This window comes from Schistocerca serialis, chromosome 4 (genome assembly GCF_023864345.2).
Source record: "Schistocerca serialis cubense isolate TAMUIC-IGC-003099 chromosome 4, iqSchSeri2.2, whole genome shotgun sequence".
In the NCBI taxonomy this organism is placed as follows: domain Eukaryota; kingdom Metazoa; phylum Arthropoda; class Insecta; order Orthoptera; family Acrididae; genus Schistocerca; species Schistocerca serialis.
Genome location: NC_064641.1, coordinates 339,519,833 through 339,539,524, shown reverse-complemented (window position 1 = coordinate 339,539,524; position 19,692 = coordinate 339,519,833).

Here is a 19,692-nt window from a genome sequence, read left to right as displayed (position 1 = left end):
CCTTTCTACGTTTCCCTTAATACCAGTAAATACCACGTATCACATATGTATTACAGTTCAATTTTGTTGCTTTTGTGGCTACATTCTTCTTTTCAGATGTTTTTCGTTGTTGATTTAACAGTTAGTCACCTTTGTTGTCCTTTCTCGTTCTATGCGTCTCCTCTTTTTTTACGAAGACAGTTACTTGTTCGATTATCAGTTTCTTGATTATATCACTGGTCTGGTTTTTTTCTTCTTGTGTTGTAAAATGTTTTCTTCCTATAATGATGTGCGTAGTGTATGCATTTGTTAATTCATTCTTGTTAATATTATATTTACGACATTTCTCTGACAAATATGTATCTACTTCACTTAGTTGTTGTCTGTGTTATTCATTGCTCTTGAGTAAAATGTGTGTTGGAATATGTTGAGTTCGTGTTTGTGTGTGTGCTACGTAATCCTTCAGTTTTTTTCTTAAGAGTACATTTAATTTCCTCTGTTGTATGTTGTTCTGTTGATACTTCCTATGCTTTCTGATCTGCTATATCTGTTACAACTCATAGGAATGTAGGTCTGGTCAGGTAAATTGCTATCTGTAGGAGAAAATTGCGCAGTTTCCTATCTTATTGGAAGCTTTTGCATACTTGTCGAGATTTCATTCTTTAAAAATTATCTTTTCACTGTTAAATTCACTTTGTTATCAGCTTCAGAGTCACTATTTACTTTTACATTAAAGGAATTAGAATCAAAAGGTAATTTTTTGCGAATTTTGAACTGTTTCTAGTCTGTTGGATTTGGTTGGGTGACATTTTATTTGTGTTGTAATGTGTAATGGGTATGCTTAACATGCAGCTATTATATTCTTAATACATACCACTACTCTTCCTCAACTGCCACTTCAGTTTTCTGTGTCATATAGACACAAAATTTCTTTTTTCTGTAAATAAATGCTTTATCTGCATGTACCGAACAACTTTCTCCTGTTCGTGCTAGGCAAGTAGTTTGGGCTTGCATGAATTAACATCGAGAAGCTGCTAATATATGTTGAATAAAGACGGGTTCATATTACAGACAAAACTAGTCTTGAACAGTTTAGAGAAAGATTAAAACCAAAACTCAAGAAAATAACGGACGATGGAATAACTCCACAAGCATGGGGTAAAATGAGGGACATAGTCAGTTCGTCTGCTCCTGAGCAGGTTACTAAGATCCCTCAAGCGAAGAATCCCTGGATTTCGACCACTACTCTAATACTCATCGAAGAGCGGAGCCCATTGAAGAAACAATGCATTCAAACTACTGAATTGAAGGAGCATTCAAAGTACTTTGCACCAAAATGCGGAGAGCTGCGAAACTCACAAGACGCATTATAGTTCCAGTATTGGTAATGAAGTAGTCTAGTTTCAAAAGCTAAATGAAACGTATACACACTTAAAGAAGGTATACAGCATTCCATGAGAGTAGGAGGATGGAAGATGTAAAACAATATCTTGGGAGTGACAAGAAAGAAACAATTGTTAGGTGGAAACAACTCTACAGAACCCTGTACTGTCAAGGAAGTAATATCGAATCAGACACAGAAGCTGACATTTCTTTGTCTGGAATCGAGAACTCCATTCGAAGGAAGTGAAAGCCCCAGAGAAAGATGGCATTTCCAGAGAAATTCCGACTGGAGTAGTAGACCAAGTGATGCATGCTCTACATTTAATAAGACTGAATTACTAATTCCTCTTCACAAAAAAGATTAATTTAGGCACTGCTCCACTTATCGAACTATAGCATCTAAATCGCATTCTAGTAAATCCTCCTGTACATAATGAATCAACACCTAAGGATATTCCTGCAGTCTCCAATTTCTGCAGATCAAGCCGGGTTTGTGACAGGTAAAGGTACTTAACAGACCATCATTAATTTAAGGAAGATTACTGAAAAACGTTGTGAGTTCTTTGTCCCTGACTTCATTTGGCTCGAAGATTGTAAAGTGGCTTTTGATTGTATCAAACGAGAGTAGTTCTCGCATGTGGTAAACAAGTCTGTGGCTCCAAATCAACTAGTATCATTGTCAAAGCATATTTATAGCAGTCAATTTGCTAGCACAAATTTGCGTGATGAATACTTGGATTTTCGACTTGGCAAATGGTGTCAGATAAGATGCATGCTGTCGCCTAAGTTCTGTAACAACTATATAGAGCATTTCACCAGGGACGCACTGGATGGCTGGGTTAATAGAATTTCAGTTGACGGCAGGAAAATCAGCAGCCTACTTTGCAGATGATATTATCCTCACTGCAAGAGAACGATCTTAGTGATATGGTCTCCGAGTGAATAGAAAGTCTTGGTTTTGGTTCTGAAATATAGTTCTGCTTACTCGATGCTTAAAGGATCATGAGGTGGCGAATGACCGAGTATATCTAGCATCTCCGATAACTCACAGAGGATCATGTAATCCACATAATATGAAAGTGTATATATGTATGTATCCTCCGCATCTTCTCCTAAGCTACTGTATGGATTTCAAACAAATTTTCTACATATGTTATCTACTGATCTACTATCGGGAAAAATTTTCGGTGGCGAAAAGGGACGGGAGGTGAAGATTACTGCCACATGATGCATGACCTTCCAAATTGTCACTTCTTCACTACTAATTCTATCTTCAACGCATTTTGTAGACATTATTCATACATTCAACTGAATGTACTTGGAAATACAGGGTGATTCAAAAAGAATACCACAACTTTAAAAATGTGTATTTAATGAAAGAAACATAATATAACCTTCTGTTATACATCTTTGCAAAGAGTATTTAAAAAGGTTTTTTTTCACTCAAAAAAATGTTCAGAGATGTTCAATATGGCCCCCTCCAGACACACGAGCAATATAAACTGGATACTCCAACTCGTTCCACACTCTCTGTAGCATATCAGGCGTAACAGTTTGGATAGCTGCTGTTATTTCTCGTTTCAAATCATCATTGGTGGCTGGGAGAGGTGGCCGAGACACCATATCCTTAACATACCCCCATAAGAAAAAATCGCAGGGGGTAAGATCAGGGCTTCTTGGAGGCCAGTGATGAAGTGCTCTGTCACGGGCTGCCTGGCGGCCGATCCATCGCCTCAGGTAGTTGACGTTCAGGTTTCATAACTAACCTTTTTGGTAGGACTCTCCATACAGTTGATTGTGGAATTTGCAGCTCTCTGCTAGCTCTGCAAGTCGATTTTCCTGGGCTGCGAACAAATGCTTGCTGGATGCGTGCTACATTTTCATCACTCGTTCTCGACGGTCCAGAACTTTTCCCTTTGCACAAACACCCATTCTCTGTGAACTGTTTATACCAACGTTTAATACACCACCTATCAGGAGGTTTAACACCATACATCATTCGAAATGCACGCTGAACAACTGTCGTAGATTCACTTCTGCCGTACTCAATAACACAAAAAGCTTTCTGTTGAGCGGTCGCCATCATAGCATCAACTGACGCTGACGCCTAGTCAACACCGCCTCAAGCGAACAAATGTACAACTAAATGAAACTTTATAGCTCCCTTAATTCGCCTACAGATAGTGCTTAGCTCTGCCTTTTGTCGTTGCAGAGTTTTAAATTCCTAAAGTTGTGGTATTCTATTTGAATCACCCAGTATATCGTTGTACCACACAAAGTTCAGTAGATATGACGTCATAAACACTGAGAAGCGTGAAACAGTGAAACACTCTCGCCTCATTCATGCTTTTTTAATTTATTACACCTCTACTACCACCTCTGCCTGCCTCTCGTGGTCTCGCAGTAGCGTTCTCGTTTCCCGAGCACGGGGTCCCGAGTTCGATTCCCGGCGGGGTCAGGGATTTTTCCTTCCTCGAGATGACTGGGTGTTGTTGTGTCGTCTTCATCATCATCATTCGTCCCCATTACGGTCGGAGAAAGGCAACGGCAAACCACCTCCATTAGGACGTTGCCTAGTAAGGCGGTGTGGGTCTCCCGCATCGTTCCCCTACGCTCTGTAAAGAAGCACGGGACTTCATTTCCATTTTTCACTACCACCTCTATTCGCAACGCACGCCACAGACAGTATCCTCAGATATCACTAGATACACCTTCAAAATTTAATCATAGTACGACATATACACTCCTGGAAATTGAAATAAGAACACCGTGAATTCATTGTCCCAGGAAGGGGAAACTTTATTGACACATTCCTGGGGTCAGATACATCACATGATCACACTGACAGAACCACAGGCACATAGACACAGGCAACAGAGCATGCACAATGTCGGCACTAGTACAGTGTATATCCACCTTTCGCAGCAATGCAGGCTGCTATTCTCCCATGGAGACAATCGTAGAGATGCTGGATGTAGTCCTGTGGAACGGCTTGCCATGCCATTTCCACCTGGCGCCTCAGTTGGACCAGCGTTCGTGCTGGACGTGCAGACCGCGTGAGACGACGCTTCATCCAGTCCCAAACATGCTCAATGGGGGACAGATCCGGAGATCTTGCTGGCCAGGGTAGTTGACTTACACCTTCTGGAGCACGTTGGGTGGCACGGGATACATGCGGACGTGCATTGTCCTGTTGGAAATGAAAGTTCCCTTGCCGGTCTAGGAATGGTAGAACGATGGGTTCGATGACGGTTTGGATGTACCGTGCACTATTCAGTGTCCCCTCGACGATCACCAGTGGTGTACGGCCAGTGTAGGAGATCGCTCCCCACACCATGATGCCGGGTGTTGGCCCTGTGTGCCTCGGTCGTATGCAGTCCTGATTGTGGCGCTCACCTGCACGGCGCCAAACCCGTATACGACCATCATTGGCACCAAGGCAGAAGCGACTCTCATCGCTGAAGACGACATGTCTCCATTCGCCCCTCCATTCACGCCTGTTGCGGCACCACTGGAGGCGGGCTGCACGATGTTGGGGCGTGAGCGGAAGACGGCCTAACGGTGTGCGGGACCGTAGCCCAGCTTCATGGAGACGGTTGCGAATGGTCCTCGCCGATACCCCAGGAGCAACAGCGTCCCTAATTTGCTGGGAAGTGGCGGTGCGGTCCCCTACGGCACTGCGTAGGATCCTACGGTCTTGACGTGCATCCGTGCGTCGCTGCGGTCCAGTCCCAGGTCGACGGGCACGTGCACCTTCCGCCGACCACTGGCGACAACATCGATGTACTGTGGAGACCTCACGCCCCACGTGTTGAGCAATTCGGCGATACGTCCACCCGGCCTCCCGCATGCCCACTATACGCCCTCGCTCAAAGTCCGTCAACTGCACATACGGTTCACGTCCACGCTGTCGCGGCATGCTACCAGTGTTAAAGACTGCGATGGAGCTCCGTATGCCACGGCAAACTGGCTGACACTGACGGCGGCGGTGCACAAATGCTGCGCAGCTAGCGCCATTCGACGGCCAACACCGCGGTTCCTGGTGTGTCCGCTGTGCCGTGCGTGTGATCATTGCTTGTACAGCCCTCTCGCAGTGTCCGGAGCAAGTATGGTGGGTCTGACACACCGGTGTCAATGTGTTCTTTTTTCCATTTCCAGGAGTGTAGTTTAGGAGCTATGGCATTACAAGTATTGAACTGCGTGAAACGAATTTGCAGGGCGAAACTCGCTAGAGATACAGGTGACGTGTTAGTACAGATAAGGTATGAAGAATCTTAAGGATATGTGAAATGTATGTAACGTAAGCGTTTGTGGGTAAATCCATGGATAAGAAGTTCTTCCTAAAATCCTTGCATCGATTTCAACCAAACTTGGTACTAACGTTAGTATCGGCAAGAAATGTTGGGGGATGAATTAACAACCTTGTATTTGGGCAGGAACGATATTGGGGAGGAAGAGAAGGGACAGAAGGAGACAAGGATGGAGGAGATGGATACAGAGAAAGGATAAGATGGATTGAGACAGGGTGAAGACGAGACGCACAAAGAGTGGTGGAGGTGAACAGGGAAAGTGAGGAGGAGATAGAGGGGGTAGAGTGAAGGGGAGAATATAGATATAGATACAAAGGTAAGTGGCAACAGGACATCATTGTGAGTGAAGAAAGAGAGGGGGGGGGGGGGGGTGCATATGGACAGAAACGGAGGGAAGAGCAGATGGAAATGGACAGGATCCAGAGGAGAAACCGAGAGAGTAAATGAAGAGAAGGACGAATAGAAGATTGAAATAAATACATTCCAGAGCTACGCAGAGTACTCAGCTAGCAAAGAAATAAAACATCGAACCGTTCTTAGTAGGATACCTCCACCTTGAGAGATTTTGACAAAGGCCGAATTTATGCCTTCGAGATGAGGTGTTAGCGAATGATGTAGCGTGTACAACAGCTGAAAGAAGACCCAATGCTTCTATTATAGAAGAACGTAGCACCACAATGATTTGTCCTCGCGAGTGAAAGATATATCTAGTTTCTCGGGCACATCCCGAGAAGAGGGGTATAAATTAAAAAATAACAACTTTCAAGGCAAAAATCAAAGGCAGAGGACCACAAAGAACAGCAGCAAGTAAACTGCTGGAACATGCGAGGATTACCGGCCTAACTCTTCACATTATACGAAGATGAGCAGAAGATCGCTGTGGATGGAAACGCCTAGTCGTATAGTCGACTACGAAATGAATGAAGAACAGAGGTCACGACCCTCAGCAAAGAGTAAACCGACTAGTGAATGTTTGAGCTGCTACTCCTACTATATTGCGACGCCTGCAAGAAATTGTAATATCCGTTTCTAAGTGTATACAAGAGCATTGAACAGTGAATGTACCCGCTCCACATAAGTAGAACATCTAATAAAAGATACTGTGAAAGAAAATAAAAGCACGGCAATCTTACGCCCTAACAGCATTAGAAAGCAGATTCCTACTTTACACGAAGAATACTTCATTCACAAGGTCATAACTGTGAATTAAAATACCTCCAGTGAACAAAACAACAATAACGGGTAAACACTATTCAAACAAATTCATGGCTTGTAACGCTGGAAAAACGTATCCTCCTATTTCCATCTATTGTACTATAACTTTTTCCCTTGTTTTGTCACCTCAAGATATGACATTTCTGTCTTTATATATTGTAATTGTTTTACTATTTGTATATATATATATATATATATATATATATATATATATATATATATATATATATTTTATGCATTTATGTCGATGTATAATTGGTTTGTTTAGTAAATATTATTTGTATTTTTACTCTGGGTCTTGCCTAGGGAAAAGTATGCTATCGAACGAATACATCGATAGGTCGTGTGGAGAACCAAAGTGTTTAGTATCTTTGGTAGTGTTAACTCTGCCGCGTGGAGCGCGGGCAGAGCAGAGTGAGAGTAGGGCAGTGGAGCAGGTGTGTTGTGTGACGCTCCTGCGAGTTGCCGCGCTTTCGGGGTTTTGGCAGCATGTAACTGCGCTCGAATTGCTATGATATTATCTGACACGGTGTCACGCATGGGAAGCATTAGCTGGTGCACCTCAAAAGCCCGTTTCGCCTGGTGACAGTGTCGAGAAGAAAGCGCGCCAACATCCAGCTTCTGCAACAGCGACGGCCGACAATGAGTGACTGTCGCCACCTCCTCGACCGACGACTTCAAACCTTCAATCAACCAACAAGGAAGACTGGAAGCACGTTAAGTTTTAGAACTGTATGGCAGACCTCAGCTTTTAAAATTGTTGCATCACAAAATTACAGGAACTTAGTATGAACCTTTGTTGCTCATTGTGCCAACTGCATTACCAAGCAGGGTCCCTTCCTTTACCGAAATGATCCCAAGTGTCGTTGAAATTCAAATGCCAGCATTAAAGTAATATCATATCATTTGACTGCTTTAATTTCTAAGTTCAGTTAAAGTATTCATACCTGGCTACAACATTTAGATTACTCAAGCACAAATTAAGAGTGCAAGTTTTGTTACTATATTTTAGCTTACCTGTGACTGTTGCTCAGCTTCGTACATACTAAATTTTACTATTGTTAATTGTTCAGAATCATTTAATTCAGGTTTAAAGTTAAATCTCTTATTTCTAAATTGCGTAGATTCAAGTAGCTTTTGAAATGATTCTTGAGGTATCCCAAGACTAACCTTTTTTTACTGAATTTCATAGTGCTTCAGAAACAAAGTTCAGTATTAATTTCAGTCACTAAATTAACTTTTAATTTTCTGGTTTTATTAATTCCTTTGCTACATTAAGTCAGAGTGTAACGAAATTTATTACTTATGACAAACTTTCAGTTTTCACACAACACGTGTCAACCATCAGTTGCCACGCTTTTAGTGCTAATTATATGTGCAGGAATCTTTCATTTTCAGTCATTATAGTAGTTTTCCATAGGACTGGCGACCGCAATTTTCCCTAAATCTCAAATATCCAATTAATGCCAATTAATTGTTAATGTAACGACTGCGCATTTTCTTTCTTTATTAATTTTACCTTTTCTCAAAATTAATTTCCGCCAACTTCATTTACATTTTTCCTTTCATTTAGATGTAACTCATTCCTCCCTCTTTACCGACAAATTAACATCGGTGATGATTGCTTTTCCCAAATTTCCATTAGGTACATGCGGTTTAATTTTTCACTGTCATTAAGGTCGATATGTGAGGAGGAGATTACACATGGCGACCTGGTGACAGGACAATCTTCAAATTTGAGGTTGTTCTGGACACGAATTTTCCATTGTGCAAATCTCATAACAAAGTACTGGTTACGAACAGGCCATTATGTCAGCGAGAATAAGTAGTGGGAGTAATCATAATTATATTTGAGACTTGGTATTTATATTGAAAATTATTAAACTCAGTGAAGGCAACAATTACCAAAATTTGTTAGACAGATACGGAACAATAGGTCGAACAGTGGGAAACACGCACTGCGGAACACATTGTTCTGGGGCAGACGGCTAGCATGAAAGACGCGACCGCCAAAACGCAACAAAGAGCAGAAATGGAATTCCAAACTTTAGAAAATGTTTCGGAATCGGAAGCGAAAATCAAATCTGTACCCCCTAATGACCAATACGGATGAACATATATGGAGGAACCAGCTACGGAAGTAAAACCGGTAGTTTCCGGGAATTTAACTGATTTATTGAATGTTTTGATTAATGAAATCAAGAGTCAATCGGTAGAAATTAAAGCTCATGCTGATAAAATTGACAGGAAGCTAGAGAACCAGAACAAATCTATTAATGTTGTTAACAACAATGTTGGAGTTGTTAACACAAAAGTTGATAAAATCAAAGAAGATATTGTTATGTTTAATACCGAAATTGGTAATCTTAAACTGGAAATGATAGGAGTTCAGGCGGAAATTGCGAGCATAAATACTCGTTTTGATTACGAAATTAGCACAATCGAGAAAAGTGTAGCAGAAGCAGTTGCTCCGATGATCGAGAATAAGGTGACGGAACAAATTCAATTAGTGAAAAAAGAGCATCAACAGAGGATGGAAACTTCAAAGGCTCTAGTATCCGAAGTACATACTGAAGTGAAGAAGCATGCTAATACCTGCGAAGAGAAAAAAAGGTAAGTAGAATCACTTGCGACAACCACTTACCAAGTAATGACGAGAGTTTCGGAATTTGAAAAGAAACTTGACGAAAAACAGGGATATGTGCCAATATGTGCACATAATTCGGAATTGTTGACGAAAGAGGAGCGGTTGGACCCCTTGAAAAAAGGTGGTATACACGCGACGGATTTCATTAAAAATTGTGAAAGAGTTTTACCCAGATCATGGACTAATGACAGAAAAATAAAGGCAGTTATTGACGTGTTGGCTGGTGATGCCAAGCGTTGGGGCTTAAACCTCAACATTACGAACCTGACTTTTGACGAGTTTAAAAATTTTTTTCTGGCTGAATACTGGTCAGAGCAAAAACAACAAAGTGTCTGGCTCGAATTTGTCGTATCGAGGCCTTTCGATGCGAATTCGCGCGGCTCGATGAAGGAGTTTTGTGACGGCTGGACCCGCAAGTTGGAATATTTGCATGATCGCCGCACGGAACTCTACAAGAAGCTTCCACATGATACAAAACGCTACGTAGGAAGCAATTACAGAACAATCAATGGTTTCCTGGAAAGAGTTGGGGATGAGGCCAACTAGCGCAATAATCGCAGCAGTGGTAGAGGCCGTGGTAACAACATCGGGTACCACAGCAACCACAACAATGATAACTATGGGAATAATGCATACCGCAATCTTGGCAGCAATAACAATAGTGGTTCGGGCCGTAATGACAATCGGTACAATGCAAATAATAACAGGAATGACAGAAGCCATTATCATACTAATGTGATAAGTGCTTCGCAGAATAGTAATAATGCCAGTGTGTGTGATCAGCCGCCTCAGCAGCATCCAGGGAGCGGATCTGCTGGGACGAGACAGGGAAACCATTGGCCGCGCCGGTGAGGGTCCGACCGGGCGTGGAGAAATTTTGGCGGCCCAATAACAGGAGAAAACCCAGGTATTGTCGTTATGAAAATTCCGTGTGGAATAATCAACGGCGGGAGAGTGTGCCAGTGTTAGGAGAAAGGAGCGCGCCCACGAGTAGTAGATCAGCTGTAGACACGGCAGTAGAAAATACATTCACTGTCAGTGAGAACAATTTAAGTAGTGTTCCGAAATCGATTATAAAGTGGGAGCTGTAACACCCACGGCGGAACTGGAGATTGAGTTTAAGAATGATTCGCAATTGTTGAGAGAAGATCAGATGTCGGATAACACGTCCGTCATCGAGCGAGGGGATGCAGAGAGGGATGAGGTCTGGTTAAGGCAGTTCGGTCGTTTATACGACAAACTAAGAGATTACAGGGGCCTGTACGGGAGAAGTGTTTATGGGGAGCACTTGCAGGATATGCCGCGTCTCGTCCCGCAGGAAGATAGTGTTTGTGAAGTGATAGAAAGTTCTGGCCCTAACCGGCAGACTTTACCAGAAATAGTTGATGTTAACGGTGACCACGAGCAAGATTCGTCGTGGTTCGTCCAGCAGGAGTTGGATGTTGAAGTAGTAACGGAAAGTTCTGGCCCTAACCGGCAGACCTTACCGAAAGTTGGAGTGATAGAAGTAGCCGACCCATCCGACGCAAAACTCCAGTTTAAACATTGCGAGAGTATTAAGGAGAAAGATTACGAGAATTTTATTGATAGCCTGACATGACTGGTAGAAAAGCACGTAGATTACAGCGTGTATGAGGTTAGAGCTGACGTTATACAGTCGGACGGTAGCAGTGTGGTTTGCGCAGATCCAGGGGAAGTAATTGCAGTTACTACTGGGCACATTCCTCCAGGTAGAGTTGCAGATGAGATCAATCTGACCAAAGAGGAATCAACGAAGGTGATAGTGAATTGATAGCAAAGCAACACTCACTAGTTGACGAGTTACAGGAAAAGGTTTCGGAATTGGAGGCGTAGCTATAGATTAAGCCTCAGGACAAACGTGTTGACATGAAAACTGTATGTGAACAGAGGCTGAAAAAGCCGCCAGATAAGCCTGGATATAGACGAGGATTTACTGTTGGAAAATAAAGAAACAGTCGAGGATAAGAGTAGACAGATAGCAGTGTCTGTTAATATGCACGGCCTACAACTAAACGTGTTGATGACACCGGTGCAGAATTGACTGCTGTATCTGGGAAAATATTTGAGTTACTGAAAGACAGACGTGGTATCGTAGTTATGCCAGTAACAGGAGTGAAAATTATAGGTGCTACTGGGAACGCCAGTAAACCGGTCACAAAACAGATTTTTGTCAACTTCGAGAAATGTGGGGCACGATTTGAAAAAGAGTTTGTCGTCGTGCCAGACTTTACTACGGAAGTAATTATCGGGTTAGATTGGCTATTAAAGTACCGCACAGTGATAAATTGCGAGAGCAAAACTTTGACATGTACATCACAACATAAATACATAGTAGTTACTTTTGACGAGGCAGGAGACGGTGTGCATAGGCAATACCAGCCTATACACATTGTTAACTGGCCGGATGCCATTGACGTAGATATGAATTTGAACTACTGTGACGTGAGGAATCTCGGCATTGACAACAGTGTAGAAAGTGAATTGGAGAGTATTGTGGGACGGTGTGTCAAACGTAACACACGAACAAAGACGATGCCGACTTCCCTGTACCTATTGTCATCACAACCATAGGGCATGAGGCAAATATGTAGCAGAATTTGAGAGAATTATGAACACCTTGAGACATGAGTCTACGGGATTTTCTCCAGGGGAAATCCTGTTAGATGACAGAAGTAAAAGTTTTGTGGAAGAGATAATCAAATTCCCTCCACGGATTGACATTAGTATTGGTGTGAAAAAAGATCGTTTGCGAGAAATAATGAAGTTAAAAGCCGATGCTCGCATACGTCGTCATGACGCTAAAGCGCATTTTGCTAAGTTTGCAATCGGAGACTTAGTACTTGTAAAAGCTCATGAGAAATCGAGTGAGATAGCCCATGAAATCTCAAAATTTAAGTTTTTTATAAATGACCATATAAAGTCATTGGTATACCTCACACAAATGATTATTGTTTAGGGTATCCAAGCTCTGGAAAGCTATTAGGTATACGGAACATTGTAGACCTGAAATTGTACCAACGAAGGATTGATTAATACCCCAGAAAGGGTAATTTGTACAGTATGTAAATATAGAGTGTAAGATTTAGGGACGTGCCATATTGCGATGCTTTTGCCTGACCTAGAGGTCGTTAAAGAAGTTGTCATTAATAAGTAATTAATTTTGATTAAATGATTTATGAGTAACTGATTAGTAACCAATTGAAAAATCCAATCTGCTAGTTTAAGTTTTCAGCTGAGTCACAGTTGGATAAGGAATGTAAATATGATTTAGTAACTAGCTGTAAGATTTCAGAAATATCTGATTCGCTAGTCATTGCCGATGTACTTAGACGCTGTTTTAAGTTTCAGGCTAGTACATGCGTGTGATGGACAGTGTCGAGTTATCCACTGTGATAGTGTTAATGGACTCCTTGAGATTACTCGGGAGTGGGTTTTTCCGAAAGAATTCAGTGAAACGGACGTTCTGGAAATGCCGTTACAAGGGCGAGTGAGGTGAAGCGTGGCGCACAGGCGGACGCAACAATACTGGCGAGGTGGAGCCACTGTCGGCTCTTGTGCCGCTGTCGGCTCTTGTGCCGCTGTGGGCATTCTTTGTATTTGCGGGTACGGAAGGTGGAGTTGTTTTTCTTCCAGGACAGCTGATGTGAAAGAATTCTGCTGTCAATATTTATGTTTTTGTCGATCTGTTGTATATTATTTTCTTGTTTAGCGTTAAGTGGACTCTCCTGGCGAGAGTATTAATTATGAAAAGGTTATATAAAAATGTGTATTCTATGTAATTAATTATTAATTTGTGTATTTTGATCTACCTGTTTTTATGACCTTGCACTCTGATTAATTTTGTAAATAGCATTCCATTTCTTGATACTGTTAGGAACTTTGATGATTTTTAGACTAGCTAAACCATTTTCTATGTCTTCTGTGAATTTTAATATGTTGTCAACCTGTTTTCTTTTGTGTAGGATGACAGAGTGGAATAAGGTTAGGAGCGTCTCCACTCAATTACTTTGATCTAAAAATTGGTTTGTGGTTAATTAGCCTAATGCTATATATTCTTGGTATTTTGATCATATGCATTTCCATTGATTTTTTACCTTTTTGGGACATTTTATGAGTCTGTTTAGGTTACACGAATCTCCTCAGACAATGTGGGGCACTTGTAACGCCGGAAAAACATATCCTCCTATTTCCATGTATTGTACTATAATTTTTTTCCCTTGTTTCGTTACCTCAAGATATGACATTTCTGTCTTTATATATTGTTTTTCTATTTGTGTGCATATATATATATATATATATATATATATATATATATATATATATTCATGCATTTATGTTGATGTATAATTGGTTTGTTTTGTAAATATTATTTCTATTTTTACGCTGGGTCTTGCCTAGGGAAAACCATGCTATCGAACGAATACATCGATAGGTCGTGTGGAGAACCAAAGTGTTTAGGATCTTTGGTAGTGTTAACTCTGCCGCATGGAGCGCGGGCAGAGCAGAGAGAGAGTCTGGCTGGAGTAGGGCAGTGGAGCAGTTGTGTTGTGTGACGCTCCCGCGAGTTGCCGCACTTTCGGGGTTTTGGCAGCATGTAATTGCGCTCGAATTGCTATGATAGTTTCTGACACGGTGTCACGCACGGGAAGCATTAGCTGGTGCACATCAAGAGCCCGTTTCGCCTGGTGACAGTGTCCAGAAGAAGGCGCGCCAACATCCAGCTTCTGCAACAGCGACGGCCGACAATGAGTGACTGTCGCCACCTCCTCGACCGACGACTTCAAACCTTCAATCAACCAACAAGGAAGACTGGAAGCACGTAAAGTTTTAGAACTGTATGGCAGACCTCAGTTTTTAAAATTGTTGCATCACAAAATTACAGGAACTTAGTATGAACCTTTTGAAACGTCCCCTTTGAACAATTATACAAGACTGTGCTTAAACTGACACACAATATTTTGTTAGCGCAACGCAATCTGACTTTCAAAATTCCCTACAAAAGAATGGCCCTGACTAACATTAAACTATACCTTTCACAAATCACTTACCTCACAAAAATCTTCGCTGCTCAAGCTACTGCAATACAGCGAGCGCCACTAATGCCAGCTAAATAAAAGATTCAAACTATGGAAGGCACTAACATCTGATAGGGATAGTTAGCAAATGAAAGATATTAATAGAGAATAAACAATGTATTTACCTTGATATCATCATATATAAATATAGCAGTTCATGACAAATTTCAAAACTCCACCATCTCTCTCCCCACATCCACCACTGCTGGCGGCTCACCTCCAACTGCGCAACGCTACGCGTTGTTCACAGCCAGCTGCCTAACACTACAATGGCGAGTATTACAACAATACAAAGCAGCCACAGACTGCACACAGCACAGCCAATGATTTTCATACAGAGGTGGCGTTACCAATAAAAAAACCTAAACAGCCTACTTACATAGAGAAAACATAAACAAACAGCCTACTTACATAGAGAAAACATAAACAGCCTACTTACATAGCCCCCATGCTCCCCACAAAAAATTTTACAAATTGGTTTGGGCAGTGCCCAATACAGATTTGAAAATATTTTTCATAATTACAATAACAAAGATATCAAACGCACACACTTATTGATACAACGTTGGTCAAAAGCTAAAATTTTGTCACAGTCCATAAAGAGAGTCCTGATCATTCATTACGATAAAATATAGTGTTTTTCTCGAAGTCTGAGCAGTAGAAGAAAATGCACACGGAAGTAGTGGATTTCCATGCAGTCTTGAAGAAGTAGTGTTGTCCTTCCAACGGAAAGACAGTGCTGACTCTCGACATGCAGACAAGTATTGGGTCACAACAGAGCAAACCCACAGCAGAGTCATTCGAAGTTTGGAAGAATATTGGTAGGTAGGTCATCACAGAGCAGACCCACTGTAGTCCTGGTAGAGATTACGGTATTGGTGGGCCACCAGAGGTGCAGACCCACTGTAGTCCTTGTAGAGATAATGGTAATGGTGGTCCATCAAATATGCAGACCCACTGTAGTCCTTGTAGAGATGGCCAGCAGCCATCTGTTGCGATTGTGCAGGTGCACATTCACCATCGAAGATTCTTACGGAGAATATAGCAAGTCCATAAACCACCACTTGTGCACTCACAAAGTTTTTGGAATTGTCCTTAGAACCGGCAATGCTGTTATCCAGTCCCTTGCTGAATTAGTAACACACGTGCAAACACTAACAGTCCCTACTTCTCACATATTGTCCATATGCTATGACCAACAGAAACGTGTGCAGTGAAATGTAACTTACAAGTTAATAATAAGATGAACTGGTGTCAATTACAATTTTATAAATTTACAACATGAAAATACAATTTCAAAGGTACAAAATACATCATTAAAGAACATAATAATACAGATAACATTTGTAGTACAGGCTTTACAAAAGAATAGAAATAGACATATACATCAGTGTTACAGGAATTATGACATAAGTAAATACATAAAGATCACAAGAACTTTTGAAACATCACCTTCACATGTGAGCAACAAACCAGAATAAATAATGTCTAAGCATATTTACAAGGTAAATAACATATTATTAATGCAAATTATATTTGAGGATAACAGTATTCCTCATCATAGTGAATGTAACTTAGTATTAGAAGAGAAAAAAGTTCTATGAAACAGTACACAGAGACAGGAAGAAAACAAATACACAAGGGTACACAAACATATAGTGGGATAACACAAAAGGAAAGGACAGGGTTTGTTGTACTGCAGTATTTTGCAAACAAAACTTTCTTTACTTCTTCGAGATCTCCCTTCATTCATCATTATTCCCAAAAAGTCCTATCTATACCTGCTTTCTGTATTCTATTCATATTTCTTTCAATATAATTATTTCTCAGTGTACAATACTCATTTTGGCCCAAATCTTTTTCATATTGTCCATAGTCAGTTTCTTATATAGTCTACCTCCTCTTAAGCTAACCTAAATCTACTGAGCTCAGATGCTAAACTAAGGAACGAGGCAATGCAGCAGCACATAAAACAATTAATATAAACAGCAATAAAAAAAATGGAAAATCGAAAAGCAAGCTACAGTAAATCTAAATTACCAAGCAATTCAACATTACAACTAATATGAGGCAATGCGCAGCAAACAAAAAAATAAATCTGGCTTAGCAGAGTAACACAAATTAAAGTTCAGTAGCACTATGCCTGGCAAACAGCAGCTTATATCTAAACATGACATAGCTCAAGCAGAAAAAATAGTACACTAAAGATAACAATGCAGATAAGGGAAATGTATAATCACATCTTAATGTCTAAGTAATTAAAGTGGTGCACCACAATAACTTATTGTAAAAAAAATATTACCATGTACTTGAAAAGAAAATTATGTGTCCAGTTACTGTTACTAGTCCCTTCTTATTGTTCTTTCCTTTCCAAGTGCTTTTGTTTTAAGGAATGTGGATTACAAAATTATCATTTAATAGATCTGTTGACAGAAAGTGTTCACATTAGCAAATGCATCTAAGTTTATTTTATAAAACTAATGCTGTAACACAGCTGGAAAACAGGTATCAAATGAAATAAGCAATTACGCAAACCAAAGCATACAAATATCATTCAATAGTCATGTGGCATTTCGTAAATCAGTAGCTCTCAACTCTCGTTGAAAGACACTTGTCATAATCAGGTTTGCAGATGTAAGAATATTTCCCATCAGTTTATAAGCATTTCAGTAAGTAGCAGAAAGTAGGCGCTCCACAATATAATCATATGTTTCCAAGTAATGAGTGTGTCTTATTTGCGATGCTTTCCACAAAGGAATGTCAATAGCGAGGTTAATGGTCTCTCCTTTTTTTTTCTCCACCTGCACCTCTGAAAGGCTAATGGCTTTTTTTTTTCTTTTTCGGGCGGCCGTCGCCCAGGTGGGTGCCCGCGACGCATTACGTGCAGGTGGTCACTTAACTTTCTTACGGAAATATTTACGACAGCAGTTTCTGCTACAGTGACAGTCTCATATAAAAATATTTCACAGGTCAAGAATTAGCGTTGCAAATCTGTAGAAAGAAAATCCTATAAATATAAGTGTCCAAATAAAATATTCGTCAGCATTGTGATACAGTCACGAATTTACGCACATTTCATAACTCTTAAAGTACGATTCTTGGTTTCCAACATACTTCTTATTCCTCAAATACGGTAGCATCATCTTATTGATCATAAACATATCTCAACAGCATAGTACACATCGTCGTCGTAATAATAACATCATAACACCTCAGTCAAATCTCAAAAACGTCGTAGCTTTCTGCAATAATTTCAAAACCTAAAAAAAATTCTCTGCTCATTTCAATAGTGTCATCTACCTCAAACGTACTTTAAAATCATGCTCCCTTACCAAATACATCATTCAAAGCTCTCATAGTATCACAATGATTCCAAAAAAATATGAACAGTTTACAAAGTACCGACAAAATACAGTTTCATAAGTGTGAAGTTACCCAACTGTGTATTGCGTAAACATGTGTCACTGATGTAGTAAAAAAAATGTTTATCTCTCAGTTAAATGATCAGATAGCTGTGTAATTTGTGTGTTAGAGAAATATGGTACCAATGTGTAAAGTTGTATAAGCAAATACCATATTAGCTAGGGTTCCTTGTGGATAATGTAATTATACCCTCAGCTGTTGCAGATTACAGCAATGGAATGAAATGTATCACGGAAAACTTTCTTTGTAATTCAAAAATCTTTAAAAATAAATGTTTTAAGTACAAAATTAATCACTGAAATGCGTGTCCTGTAGAGCTAAATGTGCATCTTGTTGTAAGATAATCTCTGTGGAAGTGTCGTAGTTATTTTCCTCCGAAAGCTAAGTTCTGCAGAAGCCAATTTAATTACCTCATGATAAACAAAAGTGAAATGCTTTATGTATAGATATCTTAGTTATTACGCTTATTGCCATGATGAAGAAAGTACTGTGCTGTAATGTATTGTTGTGCTACAGAAAAGGCAATCTCAATGTAGCTATACCACAAAAGTTACTACTAAAACATGTTTTACTTTGCAGAATAAAACAGAAAAACTGTGCAGAAATAAAACAGAAACACTACAAAAGCAACATTGTAAATTGTCACTCATTAGTAGCGTCGTGATAAAACCGTGTAATTGTCACTTAAACTAACCACTGTGTCGTCTGGTATCTCACAGAAAGTACGTTAAACCCAGAATGTATTTTCAAGTAAACCCAAATGTTGCATTAAAATCTCATTAGCAGTACCAGTATGTGTCCTAAGTATGTAAGCCTGATAGTCGTTACGTAATCGTGCAACTAACAAGCAAGAATGTACAAATACAACACTGTGTCGTCTGTTCACTATAACAATGCTTTCGTAATTTCTGTTTAAAAATGTTCCCTAGGTTCTAGACTGGATATTGAACTTCAAACATTGTTGCATGTTAACAGTTTCTTAAGTCTGACAAAGCATACTAGAAATGTGAAGTGAAAAGTTTTATGGCAAAGACAAAGTTAAAAAGCAGATTATCTTTCAATAAATGGTTTTACATGTGAAATGTGGTGTAAACCTTTACTCTTCCTAGTACGCAGAGTTTCAACTTCAACACAATTATCACGTGGTATACGTCGGATTCTGTATGGTCCATTGTAAACTAGAAAGAATTTGTGACTCAAGTGTTTCTTCTTATGTGACAATGAATGAGCTTTAATGAGAACTTTCTGACCAATATACAATTTCTTTGCATTTGCTTTACGGTGTAGTTTTCTCCTTTTGTCTGCTGCAGATTTTATATTTTTAAGAGCCAAATCAATTATGTCTTTGTGTCGAAGTTTACGTGTATTCGGGAAAGGTACAAGCTCTCTGATTCTGTTCGGTGGTTCTTCATTCTTCAGTACAAGAGTAGGTGGTAAAGCAGTGGAATCATGAGGCATTTCATTCAGCACGTTTTGAAATAAGTGTAAATATCTGTCCCAATGCTGATGCTTTCTGTGACAAAAAAGCCTGCAAAGCTTATTGATTTCTTTCATAATCCGTTCGGAGGGGTTACAATGTGGTGAGTACAATGAAATAAAAACAGGTTTGATTTTATGGTTGCGAAGCATGCGTGACCAA